This window comes from Lagenorhynchus albirostris, chromosome 6 (assembly GCF_949774975.1).
Source record: "Lagenorhynchus albirostris chromosome 6, mLagAlb1.1, whole genome shotgun sequence".
Classification (NCBI taxonomy): Eukaryota; Metazoa; Chordata; class Mammalia; order Artiodactyla; family Delphinidae; genus Lagenorhynchus; species Lagenorhynchus albirostris.
Genome location: NC_083100.1, coordinates 80196103 through 80211885, shown reverse-complemented (window position 1 = coordinate 80211885; position 15783 = coordinate 80196103). Strand labels below are relative to the sequence as shown.

At 38.0% G+C, this 15783-nt stretch overlaps 1 long non-coding RNA gene across 1 annotated transcript in view; it reads left to right on the top strand.

The window, feature by feature from the left end:
• LOC132521833 (uncharacterized) overlaps positions 1-13710 on the top strand; it is a 252288-nt gene extending 238578 nt beyond the window's left edge. Inside the window, exon 4 of the long non-coding RNA XR_009540968.1 lies at positions 13648-13710. This is a non-coding gene — a long non-coding RNA (uncharacterized LOC132521833). The remainder of the gene's footprint in view (positions 1-13647) is intronic.
• Positions 13711-15783: the final 2073 nt, after the last annotated feature.

Here is a 15783-nt window from a genome sequence, read left to right as displayed (position 1 = left end):
AACATCATGAGTACTGGGACCACCTACATCAAATACCTTCAGATATGATGCAAAGAAGGACAACCAATCACTTCCATGAGAGTCCTGCTAAAGCAAATAACCTGAACATAATCATGAGGAAACAACAGACAAACTCAAACCAAGGGGCATTCTATGAAGTGACTGACCTGTACACTTCAAAAATGTCAAGGCCATGAAAGACAAAGAAAGTTAGAGGAAATTTCAAGGTCATGAAAGACAAAGTTAGGGGAAAGTTTCCAGATCAAAGGAGATTAAAGCAACATGACAACTACTTATAACATATGAGCCTAAGTTGGACCCTGAACTAAGGAAGGAAGAAAAAGCAGCTATAAAAGACATTATTGGAACAGTTGATAAAATTTGAATATAGACTGTGGATTAGTGTCTTAGTCTGCTTGAGCTTACATAACAAAATACCATAAACTGGGTGGCTTAAATAACAGACATTTATTTTCTCACAGTCCTGGAGGCTAGAAGTCCAAGATCAGCATGCCACTACAGTCAGTTTCTGGTGAGAACTCTCCCCTTGGGTTGCAAATGGCATGAAGGGAGAGGAAGAGGGAAAGGAGAAGGGAGTGAGAAAGAGAGAGAGAGAGGTGGCGGGGTGGGGGGGTGCGGGTGGAGAGAGGAGGCTGTCTGGTGTTTCTTCTTAAAGGGCATTTACCCAGTTGGGCCTGGGCCCCATCCCCATGATCTCATTGACCTCCCAAAGACCCCAACTCTAAATATCATCATATTGGGGGTTAAGGCTTCAATATATGAATTTGGTGGAGGACACAAACATTCAGTCCATAACATTCAGATATCAATGTTAAGTTTCCTGATTGTGGTAATTATACAGGGATTATGTAAGGAAATGTCCTTGCTCCTTGCAAATATAACCTAAAAGTTTTAGGGGTAAAGAAATACATTGTCTCCAACTTATTGTCAAATGGTTCAGAAAAAACGTATACATACATGCACAAATAGAGAGACAGACAGAAATCAGTCACATGGAGCAAAATGTAAACAATTGTGGAATCTGGGTAATGGGTATAATGGGAGTTCCTTGTACATCACAATAAAAGATACAAAAAATTTTATGCAAAAGAATACTTGGAGGGGCTTCCCTGGTGGCGCAGTGGTTGAGAGTCCGCCTGCCGAAGCAGGGGACACGGGTTCGTGTCCTGGTCCGGGAAGATCTCACATGCAGATCTCACATGCCGCGAAGCGGCTGGGCCCGTGAACCATGGCTGCTGAGCCTGCGCGTCCGGAGCCTGTGCTCCGCAACGGGAGAGGCCACAACAGTGAGAGGCCGCGTACCGCAAAAAAAAAAAAAAAAAAAAAAAGAATCCTTGGAGTTATAAGGTAGACCCTTATTATTCTTCAGCAATCAGCCTATTACTACTCATCCAGGGTATTAGCAAGCTTTCTCCATTGTACTTATTCTTCTTTCTTGAACTGTTGATTAGTCTTCTGACTTTCAGAGAAGAAATAAAAATCTGAGAGTTATTAGGTGAATAGGACAAAAAATTTCTTAGCATTTGTAACATCAGGTTAACATGAATAATGTGGCATTTTCATAAAATGTAATTTAATAGGGAAAATACAAATCCCACACTTGAATTTAAAGAATCAATTGTTTGGAACAAAATTAAAGAGATGTGATATAATAATTGCTTACATGAAAATCAGAGCTGATAAATAAGAACAATATAAGCCTAAAATATAATTAACAAAGCTTAAAAATATATAATTTTTGGCTTTTCTTTTAAAGATGTCAGTATGTAACCAACTTTTCATTATGGCAACTATTTTTAGCCTTAACTTTATATGATTATTCACTAATAATCTATTCCTCATTGAAAACATAATTTTTTGTTCATTCGTTTTATTTTGGAAGCGTATATTAAAAGCCAGAGCAAGTTTTTTCTTTACCTTTTCTTTAATAAATAGAAAATCATGTTATGATGTGTGTGATCTAGACTGTAGATGGGCAGCAGAGGAGGTATTTGATGCTATGCTATTTCTTATTTAATTTTTTTTTTTTGCTATACAATATGGTCAGTTCATTACTCACTCATTTAATTACAGCAGCTCTTTTTTATAGACTTTAGTCTTATGGCGTATTATATTTTTATTGAGCTATAGTTGATGTGCAGAATTATATAAGTTTCGGTGTACAACAAAATGATTCAAATTTTTTAAAGGTTATATTACATTTATAGCTATTATAAAATATTGACTATATTCCCTGTGTTGTACTATATATTCTTGTAGCGTATTATTTTTATACCTAGTAGTTTGTACCTTTTAATCCCCTATCCTTATCTTGCCCCTCCCCACTTACCCCTCTCCACTGGTAACCACTAGTTTATTCTCTATAGGTCTGTTTCTTTCTTTTTTGTTATATTCACTAGTTTTATTTTTTTAGATTCCACATATTGATGGAAATGATATCATAAAGTATTTATCTTTCTCTGTCTGACTTATTTCACTTAGCATAATAACCTCCAAGTCCGTCCATGTTGTTGCAAATGGCAAGATTTCATTCTTTTTTATGGCTGAGTAGTATTCCATTGTGTATATATACCACATCTTTTTGGACATATACTCTTTTTTTTTTTTTAAGAAGATGTTGGGGGTAGGAGTTTATTAATTTATTTATTTTTGCTGTGTTGGGTCTTCATTTCTGTGCGAGGGCCTTCTCTAGTTGTGGCAAGTGGGGGCCACTGTTCATCGCGGTGCGCGGGCCTCTCACTATCACGGCCTCTCTTGTTGTGGAGCACAGGCTCCAGACGCGCAGGCTCAGTACTTGTGGCTCACGGGCCCAGTTGCTCCGCGGCACATGGGATCCTCCCGGACCAGGGCTTGAACCTGTGTCCCCCACACTAGCAGGCAGACTCTCAACCACTGCACCACCAGGGAAGCCCCGCATATACTCTTTTGATTGATGGACACATACTCTTTTGATTGATGGACACATACTCTTTTGATTACTGATGGACACATACTCTTTTGATTACTGTAGCTTTGTAGTATAGTCTGAAATCAGGGAGTGTGGTTCCTCCAGTTCTGTTCTTCTTTCGCAAGATTGTTTTGGCTATTCGGGATCTTTTGTCTTCATATACAAATTTAAAAATTACTTGTTCTAGCTCTGTGAAAAATGTCCTGGGTATTTTGATAGGGATTGCAAAATAAACAAATAAATAACCCTTAATGAAGCACTTTTCTTCCAAGATGTCATAAACATTTTTTTCTCTTTCTGCAGAAAGCAATAATTTACAAAAATAAGAACTTATGTTCATCTTTTTCAAAATCATAACTTCCTTTTTTATCATTTAGAGTTTATTTTCTCTGCCTTTTCAAAATACATGGGTTTGAAATAGCAAGAATATATCCATTCTCACTTTCCATTTAAGAGAAATGTGTCTTAAAAAGTTGCAATATATATATTAAACAAACAAGAAAAATGTGTTACAGCTATCACTTTTAGGCCCACATACAGTGTGGACAACTTCCTCCTACCTAGATGGAGGAAGGAGCTATGGTTCTAGATTTTTCCTTAAGTCAGTAATTTCCAAGTAGAGTTCTCCCATATATTGTCCTAAGACCCTGAATGCTGTATACTCAATGCAGGGTTAGCGATTTGAGCAGATTTGTTAAATAGTGAACTATTTTGTGAACTGAATGGTAAAAATGACCCCAGTTACTCCAAATATAGGCCTATGGTTACACAGCTCTCACCATCACCTTGCAAAGAAGAAAGTTGTATATCATGAGGTTGAGATCTTGGAGAGTTAAGCATGGAATAGAGGCAGTAAAGATTAGAAACTTGGGGGTCTATCCAGGAATGGCATGATGGGTGGTTCTGACAATGGTGTGAGGTGTGTAGACAACAGAAGGGCAGTAAGTGCCTCCAGTCTGTCCAGGCTGGCAAAATGGAACCCAATGAAGAGAGAGTGTTGGACATACACTTTGTACAGGACCAACCCCAGTGAAGGGTTTATAGAACAGAGAGAAGCCCCACATCCAGCACCCTTGGTGCTTTAAGGAATCACGTGGTTAGATGCTACCACTGATGATGCATTGGCACCTCACCGTTGTAAATGTATTGCCCACTTTGCCTGATTCTTTACTAAAACACCACATGCCTCACAGGAGTAATACTTAGCGTTGGAATAACTGTCATGACAACTTCATTTCTCTCTCAAAGCTTCCTCTCACTTTATAAACCATTTTGCTTCACTTTTTGCAGAGTCCTCTCCCCTAGACCTGTGCTGAGGATCTGTGTGAAGCTGAGCTTTGCATGATCTCCCTGGCACCATGCAAGGTTTGTCCTGTGTGTAGGGAGCCAACAGTATCCTCTGCATTCCTTTCTGGGCACCTAGAGTGAACTGCAGTTAATCAATGTGTCAGCTTGTTCCCAAGTCTACAATCTACATTCCCTCCAGTACACAGACTCATATTTTCTCAGAGAGCCAAGTAGGGACATAGGCACTTTCCTTCTCAAGAATCTGCCAGATATTTCAAAGAAATCTAAAAGTGTTAAGGGCTATATGCAGAAAGCATATTGATCGAGATTGCAGAACATTGTACCTCAACTCACTGGCATTTCCTTGCTGCTGCTTCTCCCACCGGCTTCCCCGTGCACACACCACTGGACATCACTACATCTGTGCACTTCTTCCTGATGGTTGGCTTAAGTCCTTCCTACATTTTCAGGGTAATGGCCAGAAAGTTTTCCTCAGGAGCATTGTATGGAAGCTGGCAGGGGACAGTTATATAGGGAGCATGATGTTCTATTATACTTGGGTTTCTGGGACCACAGGGAGTCAAGGCCAGAGAGAAATATAAAAAAGATAAGCCATGGTAACACGGCAGTGTACAAAGGTATGTCCTGCTGGTTTGAGGTGATCCAGAAAAGGTTCAGGATGTTTCCCGTTCTTCTTCAGCATTGACAACAGAATCTACTGTTTTGTTTTGAGATTTTTGGGAAAGACATGGCAGCTGAGGAGGTTAGGGTGTAGATGTACGCAAACTTCAACTATTAACCTTAAAGCACAATTGACTCATCACTATTGGTCTAAAAATAAAATAAGAATGATCCACATGTAGCTGAATATAGGCTACAGTCTGGTTTTCCTCTTTTATTACAGTCTTTGGCTACCAGCCATCCTTTTATGTTTCCCTTAGGGAATGGGAAAGACAGAGAAGGACAAGACTCAGTATAACATTTAAACAACAGTGCTATCGTGCCTGTGATAGCCTTCTCCACGTGATGTCATGAGTAGCTGCTGTTGCCTTAGCAACACTACAGTGGTAAACAAAGATGTTTTCTGGATAGCTAGAGGAAATGTGGCTTTTATGCCATCTCACACCCTCCTGCCACCAACCCCCTACCATGGGTAAAAAAGATTTTCTTTCCTTTTGCTGTGAATTTTCCACCTTGAGATAGAATAAGTGAGGTGAGCCACAATTTTTTTCATCTGTTTATTTTTATGCTTCACAATTTTACAATGCTGGAAATTTTGTTGAAACACCCACTCGATTTAGAGACTACGATAGTGCATATCACATTCTAAAATCCCCTGTTGTGTGGCATTGCTAAGAATGCACAAGGGGAAATTCGGTTGTGTGAAATCTCAGGGTTATGACAAATTCGACAAGATGAGCTTGAATGACCTTACCTCATGCGGCCACACAGCCGAGTCTACTGGTGAGGTTCTCAGACACAGATAAGGCAGCTGAGGAATGGCTCTCTTGAGACAAATGCTGAGCTGCTGTAACTGGAGTAGAAAAAATAAATCTAGGACATTTTAAAGCATTGTTTAACAAGTAAAATAATGTGATGCAAAGAAAGATGGAGGACAGACGAACATGGGTTTTTATAATTTCTCTATAAGTTCCACAGTAAAGATGAGAAATCATTATTGTTTTGTAAAAACAAACATATCTTTTAAAGTTCAACTGGGAAAGGAGGATGGAAGGAAATAATGTGCCAAAAAAAAGCGTTCATTAAAGTGTTTATTGGTGAACTGTGGCTGTTTTTCATGAGACGGTGACATCTACTCTAATATACAGAGAGGCAGAAGATTTTCAGAGGCACTGTTGCTTGAGATCTCTGCAATATTTTTCACGTAAGAAGGACTAACTCCCGTGAAAGGAAGGTTTTTTTAAAATAGATATATAAATGTAGATAACAGGATATGAATGTATGTCCTTATCAGGCACATCAGCGTGGATAGCTTATTTTCTATTCCCTGGGAGGAAATTAGATGCTTGGTTGGGATGCAGAAGCAGATGGGCACGTTTTGATTGGGGTCAAGATTGGGAAGCAGTGGTTGGGACCTCGGATTTGAGTGAAGATGAGCCTGAATGACCCTTGGCTAACAAGCCTGGGTCAAAGCCTGTGATCTGGAGAGAAAAACGTCTGAAGGGGAAGGAACTGGGGACCAGTGTTGTTACAGAAACATTTCTGTCCAGGATAAAGCCAGTTTGTCTGTTTGCTGAACCATAGCCTAAAAAAGCAATGTTCAGTATTTATGAGCTCTATTTCTCAATCAGACCACTGAGAGCAAGTTCCATGATTGTGAAGAGAGGAAGAGAGAAAGAGATTGACTTCTGGCATCTGAAAACATATTTCCCTCACTAACTCAATTGTGACTGTCTGCCAGAAAGCAGAGCTCTCTGTCTATGGCAACTGAGAGGTTATAGGAAAAATCGTGTAATGGTGGGCAGTAATAATGGCAGAAGGGAGGGGAGAGGACCATGGAGATGAGAAGAGATAAGGGGAAAGAGAGACAAGAAATTAATGGTTTCTAAGTTTCTTGTGTGTTTCTTCCTTTGTTTCCTCTCTACCTGCCACTTCATGATTGCTGTAGGTTTGTACATGGAGTACCTTCATTTGTGAGCATCTGTTCATCTGATTTGAATTTTGTATTCTCTAGGGGAAATTCTGTAATGCAATGAGCATAAAATGAGTTGCAGAACCATTAGTTGCAGCAGAGGTGGGGAGGGGGTCTCTTACCTGAGGTGCTGCTTTGAAAATGTCCTCTGGTACTCCTGGTTTTCCTAATTAAATGCTATCAACCCTACACATGGTAAAATGATATATATATTTTGCTGAGTTCCCTAAACAAGGAAGCTTTCAATGGAGGAGTACAAAAAGAATATTCTTTGAAAAAATAAATAGAGTCCCACTGGAATTCTGTAAACTTAAACCAAAGTAAATAAAACCTGGAAAATATTTTTAAAAGACTATATGAATCTTTGATTTATGCTAAAAGATTGAAAATCACAAAAAGGAAACATGTTTTTTAGGAGATTTTAAAAGTTTTCCAGTCCAACTCCCAACTCCCAATCTTTTCCCTAATCAGTGAATTTAGCAAAAGCCAGACATGTATGTAATTCCTAATGATTTTCAGGGAAAAAATTAAAACCCATACTACAGTTATTATATAATTTATCACCTAAAATGGGACATTCTAAAAAGTATAAGGAGGCATTTTTAAAATAATTATATTAAGACAGCTTGCATAACCTAGTACTGTCCTAAGCAAACTAGGCAACTGAAGTATGGCCACCCTACCTAAACCTTTGTCCTATAAAAGTGCACACTTAGTTCTGGAACCACTGCTGCAAACTTTTCTGCAGATTGGAGGAGAGGTCACCATGTCATTATTCATCTTCTAATTGGGTTCCCCACATTTTCAGGACAGAAAGTTGAGACCCAGGAAAGTTTAACTTTCTCATGGTCTCGTAGCAACCTCTGCACCATTTTTCTTGTCTCTTAGGAGTATCCTTTCTATAGTTTCTAGATATTCAATATCTTATCACCTCCCTGAGACTAATTACAGCCATAGCAGTAACACCCCCGGGGACACAGTTTCAAGAGTGTGATTGTTTCCTTAGCACTCTGCACTTATAAATTATACTAATTTTTCTAGGCCTCAAAGCATGGTTGTCTAGGTACTGTCATATTCAGAGTGATATTCAACTATGAAGTTATAATATTTCTTTCTTGATAATAGGAGATAAACTAAATGTATCTTTCCATATATCCATGGAGTATTTGAACAAGTTAAGGGATTGTAGTTGTCAACTCACCATTGTTTCTGGATGGTGGCTTCTTTTCCTACTTCTTCTTCGTGAGAGGAGTTCAATTTTGTTAGTGTAGAGAGAGAGGAAGACATGTCTAACCCTTATGTCTCTTTGCGCTGCTTAACTTCCTCCCTTTAGAAGCAAATACCAGGAATGAATTCTGCAGGAAAGAGGGGCAAACTAGCAGTAAAAGCCCAAGAGCTGATGTTTCAGCTGAATCTCGAGGGACAGATTTATATCAACAAGGCCTTTAGGACACTATATACAGACGTTTCAAAGTATTCAGGAGATTATTGAAAATCAGGAGTTTTTGCAGTGTAGGTGGAGTGTTTGTGGGAAATGGTGCTGAAAGACTTTGCATAATGTGCTTTGACTTTATTCTGTGTCCAGTGAGGAATAACTGAAGGGCTTTAAGTAGGAGAGAATATATAGTATGCACCTTTAAAGAAGAAACTCAGGTGGTTTTGAAAAAACTAGGTAGTAAGGGGATGCAATATAGTGCGACATAATGGCTGAAGACCAGCTAGAAGACTCTTGCCAGAGCTTGAATAAGAGCGGACAGATCTGAGCTAAGGATTTGACTGAGAAGGTTGATAAAAATAGATAGTTCAACAAGAGATTTAGATATTAAACTTACAGGACTAAGTTTTCACCAAATAAAAATATGTAGTGAAATGATACTGAAAAACTTAAGGGAAGACTGTATTATGAAAAATAGAATAGGAGAGGATGGCTGACAGGTTTCTAGCTATGGAAACAGGGTAATTGGTCCATTCTAAATTGAAGAATTACTGGAGAAAGAGGGAGTATTAGTTGGGCATTGGTAGCGATAATGAGTTACATCTAAGTATATTATTTCTATGTGTTCATGAGACATCAGTCACAGATGCCTAGAAACAATAAGTATCATCAAGTCCAACGCCCCCCCCCCTTTTTTAAAATCAGGATACCAAGTTTCAGAGGAATGAAGTAAGTTTAGGAAGATTACCCATAGTCTTACTGAAGAGTTAAAGCACCAAGCCTCTGACATTCAGTCTGGAGTTTTACTGTGAGTCTCTTTCTCTGGGGCAAAGTTTACCATATCTTGCCATTGTTTATTTGGTTGGTTAAAAGAAAAATTGTTTGAGTTAATAACAACATTTTAGGGACTTCCCTGGTGGCACAGTGGTTAAGAATCCGCCTGCCAGTGCAGGGGACATGTGTTCGATCCCTGGTCCAGCACCGCAATAGGAAGCCCGCGCACCACAAAGAAGGGCAGCCCGCCGCTCTCCGCAACTGGAGAAAGCCTGTTAGCAGCAACGAAGACCCAACGCAGCCAAAAATAAATCAATTAAAAAACAACAACAACAACATTTTAATTCCTGGAAAGACTTTGCCTAAGTGTTACCTTTTTCTTAAGTTATTGCCTTGTATGCTAACTGTATTTCAGCAATTGTCTGCATTAAGAAATTGCATAAATGCTGCTTTTGGGGCAAAGTTCTATATGGAAGATGACACATCTCTGTGATGTCACAGGTTCCTGAGAGGGTTTTCTAAAGGCTTTTGCTGAAGGCAATAATATTCAGTCTGGGTGTCCCCATTTCCTCTTTTTGTTTTATTCTCTGCAGCTGTGTTGGAAGCAAGCAGAGGAAGTAACCAAAAGTGGATCTGGATTCGAACGATTCTTGAACTTCCCTTTCCAGCATCTGTCTTACTATGGGGCAATTCAAACAGGAGGCAACCTCACAAACAGCCCTTTGTCAAAGCTAACAGCATGTTTTTCTTGTGAGAAATGCCCTTTTGCCTAATGTGAGTTTTGAAAAATGTTGCTCATCAAAAGTAGAAGTGTTTGACCTTCATTGGAGTACACTAGTGGTGGTAATGTCACCAAGTTCCTCAAAGTGAAGGCAGATGTTTGCAATAAGAGGTTGACCCTGCAAGAAAATTTTTTAGGTTCACATTAAAATATCTTTAATAAAAGATTAGTTTTTTAAAGAAGAAACAAAAAGCCTATGGCCTGTTTTTTCAGCTTCAAGACATTTCTCACAGGCTTTTCCATCTCTCTGATTCCAACATGATAATTATTTAAACTTATCGTGACTCAATGAAGTTTCCTTGGTTGTTTTGGTGTTTGAAGTTTATTAGAAGATGGCAAAATCTTGAGATATTAGGTTAAATTTTAGTCTGTCATCTACATTTTCACAATCTTGTTTTTTGTAACTCAGCATTTTTTTTTGATATTTAGGTTGATTTCTTATTGTGACTTTGTTCAACTTGGATTAGCCAGACAAGACTCCCACATTTTAAGATGCTAGTTGTGACTTTTACCTTGTAAGTCTCATGACTTCTGTCTTCTTACTTACTTCTGACTCCTAATTCAGAAATTACTGCTTTGCCAAAAAACTATGTTTTCTTTTTTGGTTGTTGTTTGGTTTTGCTTTGTTTTGGTGGCTATAGTTAAGGCAAAGATAGATATTTGTTTATTTATTCCATGGCTTTGTGGTCTTTGGGCAAATTCTGTAGCTGAACCACTCCCCACCAAATACACATACAAGTAGATGCCCATCCTGAGTCATGTCTCTACTTCAGGGGGATACAGTCTTAACCTGTAACAAGACTTCCAACTTGAAACACTCAGTTTATTAATGCTGCAATCACTTTAGTCAATGAAGTTTCCCACGATCTGTTTCAGAGCCTAGTGGTTAGGATTGTATCTATGTATTAGCTGTGCTGTGAGTGACATACTTGCTGAAATGTGCACCAGTGGCTTTGACCCCCCTGATCGCATGAAGTAAGGGAAGGAGAGAGATGGGGGAAGCTCCGTGACCATCTGATTCCCATGGAAGTTTTCCTTGTTTTGTTGCTGGAGCATTATAAGGCAAATGCTACTCACTTCTTTTAAGAAACCCCAGCTGCAGATGGAGTTGTTGACCACAACAGAGGCTGTTGCCAAAGCGGTCTGTTGGAATACGGCTGTGGCCCAGAAATAGTTGCAAATAAGCAGAAGTTCTTTAAAAAGAAAAAAAAAAAAGGAAAATTACAGCTCATGGAAAAGTTTTAATATAAAAGGAGTTTTATCTATGGTTTTGTCTATATAAACAGAGTTTGTGGGTTTAAGGACCAAGTCTGCACTACTGTTCATATTGTTCAGGCTCTTTTGTTCTAGCTGGGTTGGGGAAACAGTTCCCTTGGCTTAGATGACATCAGGTCTCATTGGTGGCTATGTAATATTTTATTTTAAAAAACCCACATACTGTAAAAAAAGTAAACTGTAGTTAATAATTTGGTTACTTTGTTCAGAGAAGGTAAACTTTGATATTATAGCTGTGGGTAGAACACACGGGTTGCCAGTTGCTTTTGTTCCATTTTATGATGCTATGTCTCGTGTCTTTGGGGAAATACCTTCACATTTGTTATTTTCAGTTTGCTGTGACTCTAAACATGTCATTAATCTCATACTGTGAACAGAATATGGCAATGGGGAAAAAAAAGCATATGGCTGGATGTATCAGTACTATTGCTTCAAACTGCAGGCATGACCCTGGGGTGATGACACACACTGGTGAAAATTAGGATGAAGATCTTCCACCGTACAATGAGTTATAAGAGAGATTTTTGGTGAATAGCCATTTGGAGGCTTTTAAGGGAATCAATAAATAACACTCCTTTTTTTTTTCCTCCTGAGCTTGGAACTTATTGAAAAAGAAGACAGAAGCCAAACAAAAAGAGACCAGAATAGTGGTTTTTTATGTATAAAAGTTGCATCAGAGAATACAATTTACTATGTGGCCAAATGGACATTTAATATTTTCTTTATTCTCCGTAATGGATTTAATCTAGCACTCAAATCTGCTGGAATTCCTTTTGCAGGGATGGGAACAGCCCACATGGTTGAGAGCAAAATACAATGCCCTCTCTGTACAGGCAACCAGCTTGGTAAGGGAGCACAGCCCACAAGAGGCTTCTCCCAAGCTCACATCACACTGACTCACTCTTCCTCCCAGAGGGAAGTGTGGGAAAGGAATGAGGAGAGAGAGGCCAAGGGAAAAGGAGTAGGAAGTTCCTCATAGAAATATGAGGCAAGAGAAGTCGAAACACCCCCCACCCCTTAGCATCCATCAGCAGCATAGAGAGGACAGTGTGAATGATAATTGGTGCAGAGGGAGGGGTCAGCACCTTAGAAGTTCTAGAAGTGAGGTAGACAATGAGCCTACTGGGTAAAGTGGTTAAAAATAGGTGAGAACAGGAATGTATGGAGAATAGAGACCAGTGTTTATGGCCACTTTTGATGGTTCAGATGGACAGGTAAGAGGCTGAACAACACATGTGACAGGCTTAAAGGACTAAAAGTACAAAGAATCCAAGTTCTGTCGAGGGGCAAAGCCTGATGGATCTTACTTTACTTGTGTTTGGAGCCCCAAAGGGTTGCACCCTAGGAGAAAGGGTAAATTAAAAGTAAACAAACAAACAAAAGTGAACAGGTTCTCAAAGGAACTGCAGCTCATTTTAGGATCCCTTTTAACCCCTATAATTGAACTGAGGTGATACCAGAATTATGATGCAAACAGGCAACTGACAGAAATGAATACAAATATTTTCTGATAGAAGATAACACCATCCTAGTCCTTAATTTACTTATACAAACAATATTACAAATAAAATATCTGGCACATAGTTAAAAAATATCCATGCACATGCAGAGACAAGATAACAAACATGAATAGGAATGAATGGAAATACAAGACAATAGAAATAGATCTTCAGTGTTCCAGATATTGGTGTTATCATAGACCATTAAAATAACTAACATTTTTATTGTTCAAGGAAAAAAGAGACAAGACTGAGAATTCTGACAGGAAAAAATAGAAACTTTAAAAAGTAATCATATTGAAGTTCTAAGTTTCAAAGTACAGTAACCCCAAATAAGAGCTCAATGGTTGGGTTTAGTTGCAGATTAGATGCAACTAAAGGAAGAATTGGTGAGATGGAATATAGGTCAGAATAAATTATACAACATGAGTCATGGAGTGACTAAAGGAATGGAATATGCAGAAAAGAGCATAAGAGAAGACACAATAAGAAAGTGAAAAATATGTAATTGAAATCTCAAAAGAAGAGGAGAGAGAAAACAGGGCAAGAGCAGTATTTTAAAAGAGAATAGCTGAGAACTTTTGAAAACTGATGAAAGACACATCACAAAGCCCTGAAAATCCTGGGCAGCATAAATAAAAAGAAGGAATATCTAGATACATGGTAGTAAAACTGTTGAATAAAAAAGGCAAACAAAATTGAAATCAAGTGAAGGCAGGATTCTTGTTGTCGGTAGTGAGAAGGCAAGGTAAATGTAAAGGATCAACAATAATGCTGAGAGCTGACAACAGAATCATCAAAATCTTGATACCTGATTGAAAAAAAAATAACTATCAACCAATAAATCAATCCCTTGTGGAAAATATGCTTAGAAAATGAAAGTGAAGTAAAAACATTTTCAGTTAAACAAAAGTAAGATACTTTTTCACCATCAGACCCACAATGAAAGCGATAAAAGTGAATATTCTTCTTTAGGTGGAAGAAAAATGACTCCATGTGGCAGCTCAGAGATGCTCCCAAGAGAAACAAAAATGGTAAGTATATCATTCAATAAATTAGTGTTATCTGTTTAAAATAATAATAAAATTTTATGTCATTTAATATATAGAGAGAGGATTAAAATAAATTATAACAATGTCATCTAAATTGGAAGAATGAAATAAAGTGTTTTAAGATTCTTCCATTGTCTAGGAAGAGGGTAAAGTACCAATTAATTTATTTTATGTCTCTAAGGTAAGCGCTGAAAAAATAATAAAAATGCATATAAATTCCAAGCTAACGGAGAGAGGTGGTAAAGTAATAGAAAATAATCCAATAAGAAGAAAAGAAAGAAGCAAATAAATAACTTCATAAAACAAAACAAAGACACAGAACAGGTGGGATAAATAGAAAGAAGCAAGTAATACAGTAGATTTAAACTTTACATGGAAAGGTAAAGCTGAATAGCTAAAACGATTTTGAAAAAGAATAAAGTGAGAGAAATCAGTCTACCTGATTTCAAGACTTTTACTATATAGCTAGAATAATCAAGACTGTGTGGTATTGGCAGAGGGTAGACATTTAGATCAATGAAACAGAATAGAGAACCCAGAACCCACACAAACATAGCCAATTGATGTTCAACAAAGGCACAAAAGCAATTCAATAGGCAAAGGCTAATTTTTTTAACAAATGGTGCTAAATCAATTAGATATACATCCACTGCCTCCCCAATAAAAAGGAACCTAAACCTCATGCAAAAATTAACTAAAAATGGATTACAGATTTAAATGTAAACATAAAATCATAAAGCTGATAGAAGAAATCATAGGATATAATATTCAGAACCTAAAGTTTGGGGAAAGAGTTCTTAGACATGACACCAAAAGCAAGACCCATAAAAAAAAATACTGATAAGCTGCATCACAATTAAAAACTTTTGCTGTACAAAATATCATATGAAGAGGATGAAAAGACAAGCTACTGACTGGGACGAAATATTTGCAAACCATATGTCTTACAAAGAACTCATATCTAGAATATAGAAGAACTCTCAAAACTCAACAGTAAAACAATCCAATTAGAAAATGGGCAAAAGATATGAAGAAGCCTTTCACCAAAGAGGATACATGAATGGGAAATAAGCACATGAAAAGATGTTCAACATGACCGGACATTAGGGAAATGAAAATAAAGACCAAGATGAGACATCACTACATACATATTAGAATTGCAAAAATAAAAAAATAGTGACAGTATCAAATGCTGGCAAGTATGTAGAGAAATGGATCTCATACATTGGAAAGTAATATGGTACAGCCACTTTGAAAATCTGTTTGGCAGTTTTTTTAAACAATTAAACACACATTTACCATACATGTTGTCAATTGCATTGCTGGGCATTTCTCCCAGAGACATGAAAATGTATTTTCACACAAAAATCTACACATGATTGTTCATAGCAGTTTCGTTTGTAATAGTCAAAAACTGGATAAAACCAAAATATCCCTCAATAGGTGAATGGTTAAACAGACTTGGTACATCCATACCATGGAGTCCTACTAAGCAATAAAAAAGAAGAGGGACTTCCCTGGTAGCACAGTGGTTAAGAATCTGCCTGCCAATGTAGGGGACACCGGTTTGATCCCTGGTCTGGGAAGATCCCACATGCCGCAGAGCATCTAAGCCCATGGGCCACAACTATTGAGCCTGCGCTCTAGAGCCTGCGAGCCACAACTACTGAGCCCACGTGCCAGAATTACTGAAGCCCACATGCCTAGAGCCTGTGCTCCGCAACAAGAGAAGCCACCACAATGAGAAGCCTGAGCACCGCAATGAAGTGTAGCCCCTGCTCGCTGCAACTAGAGAAAGCCTGCACACTGCAACGAAGACTCAATGCAGCCAAAAATTTAAAAAAAATTTTTTTTAATAAATTAATTTAAAAAAAGAAGAAACTATTTGATACATGTAATAATTCGCATGAATCAAGGGCATTATGCTTGTTGAAAAAGATCTCAGAAGTGTTACACACTGTATGATTCCACTTATATAACATTCTCAAAATGAAAAATTTGTAAAGATGGAAAGTAGATTAGTGTTTAACATGGTTTAGGGCTGGTGAGCTTAGGGGGT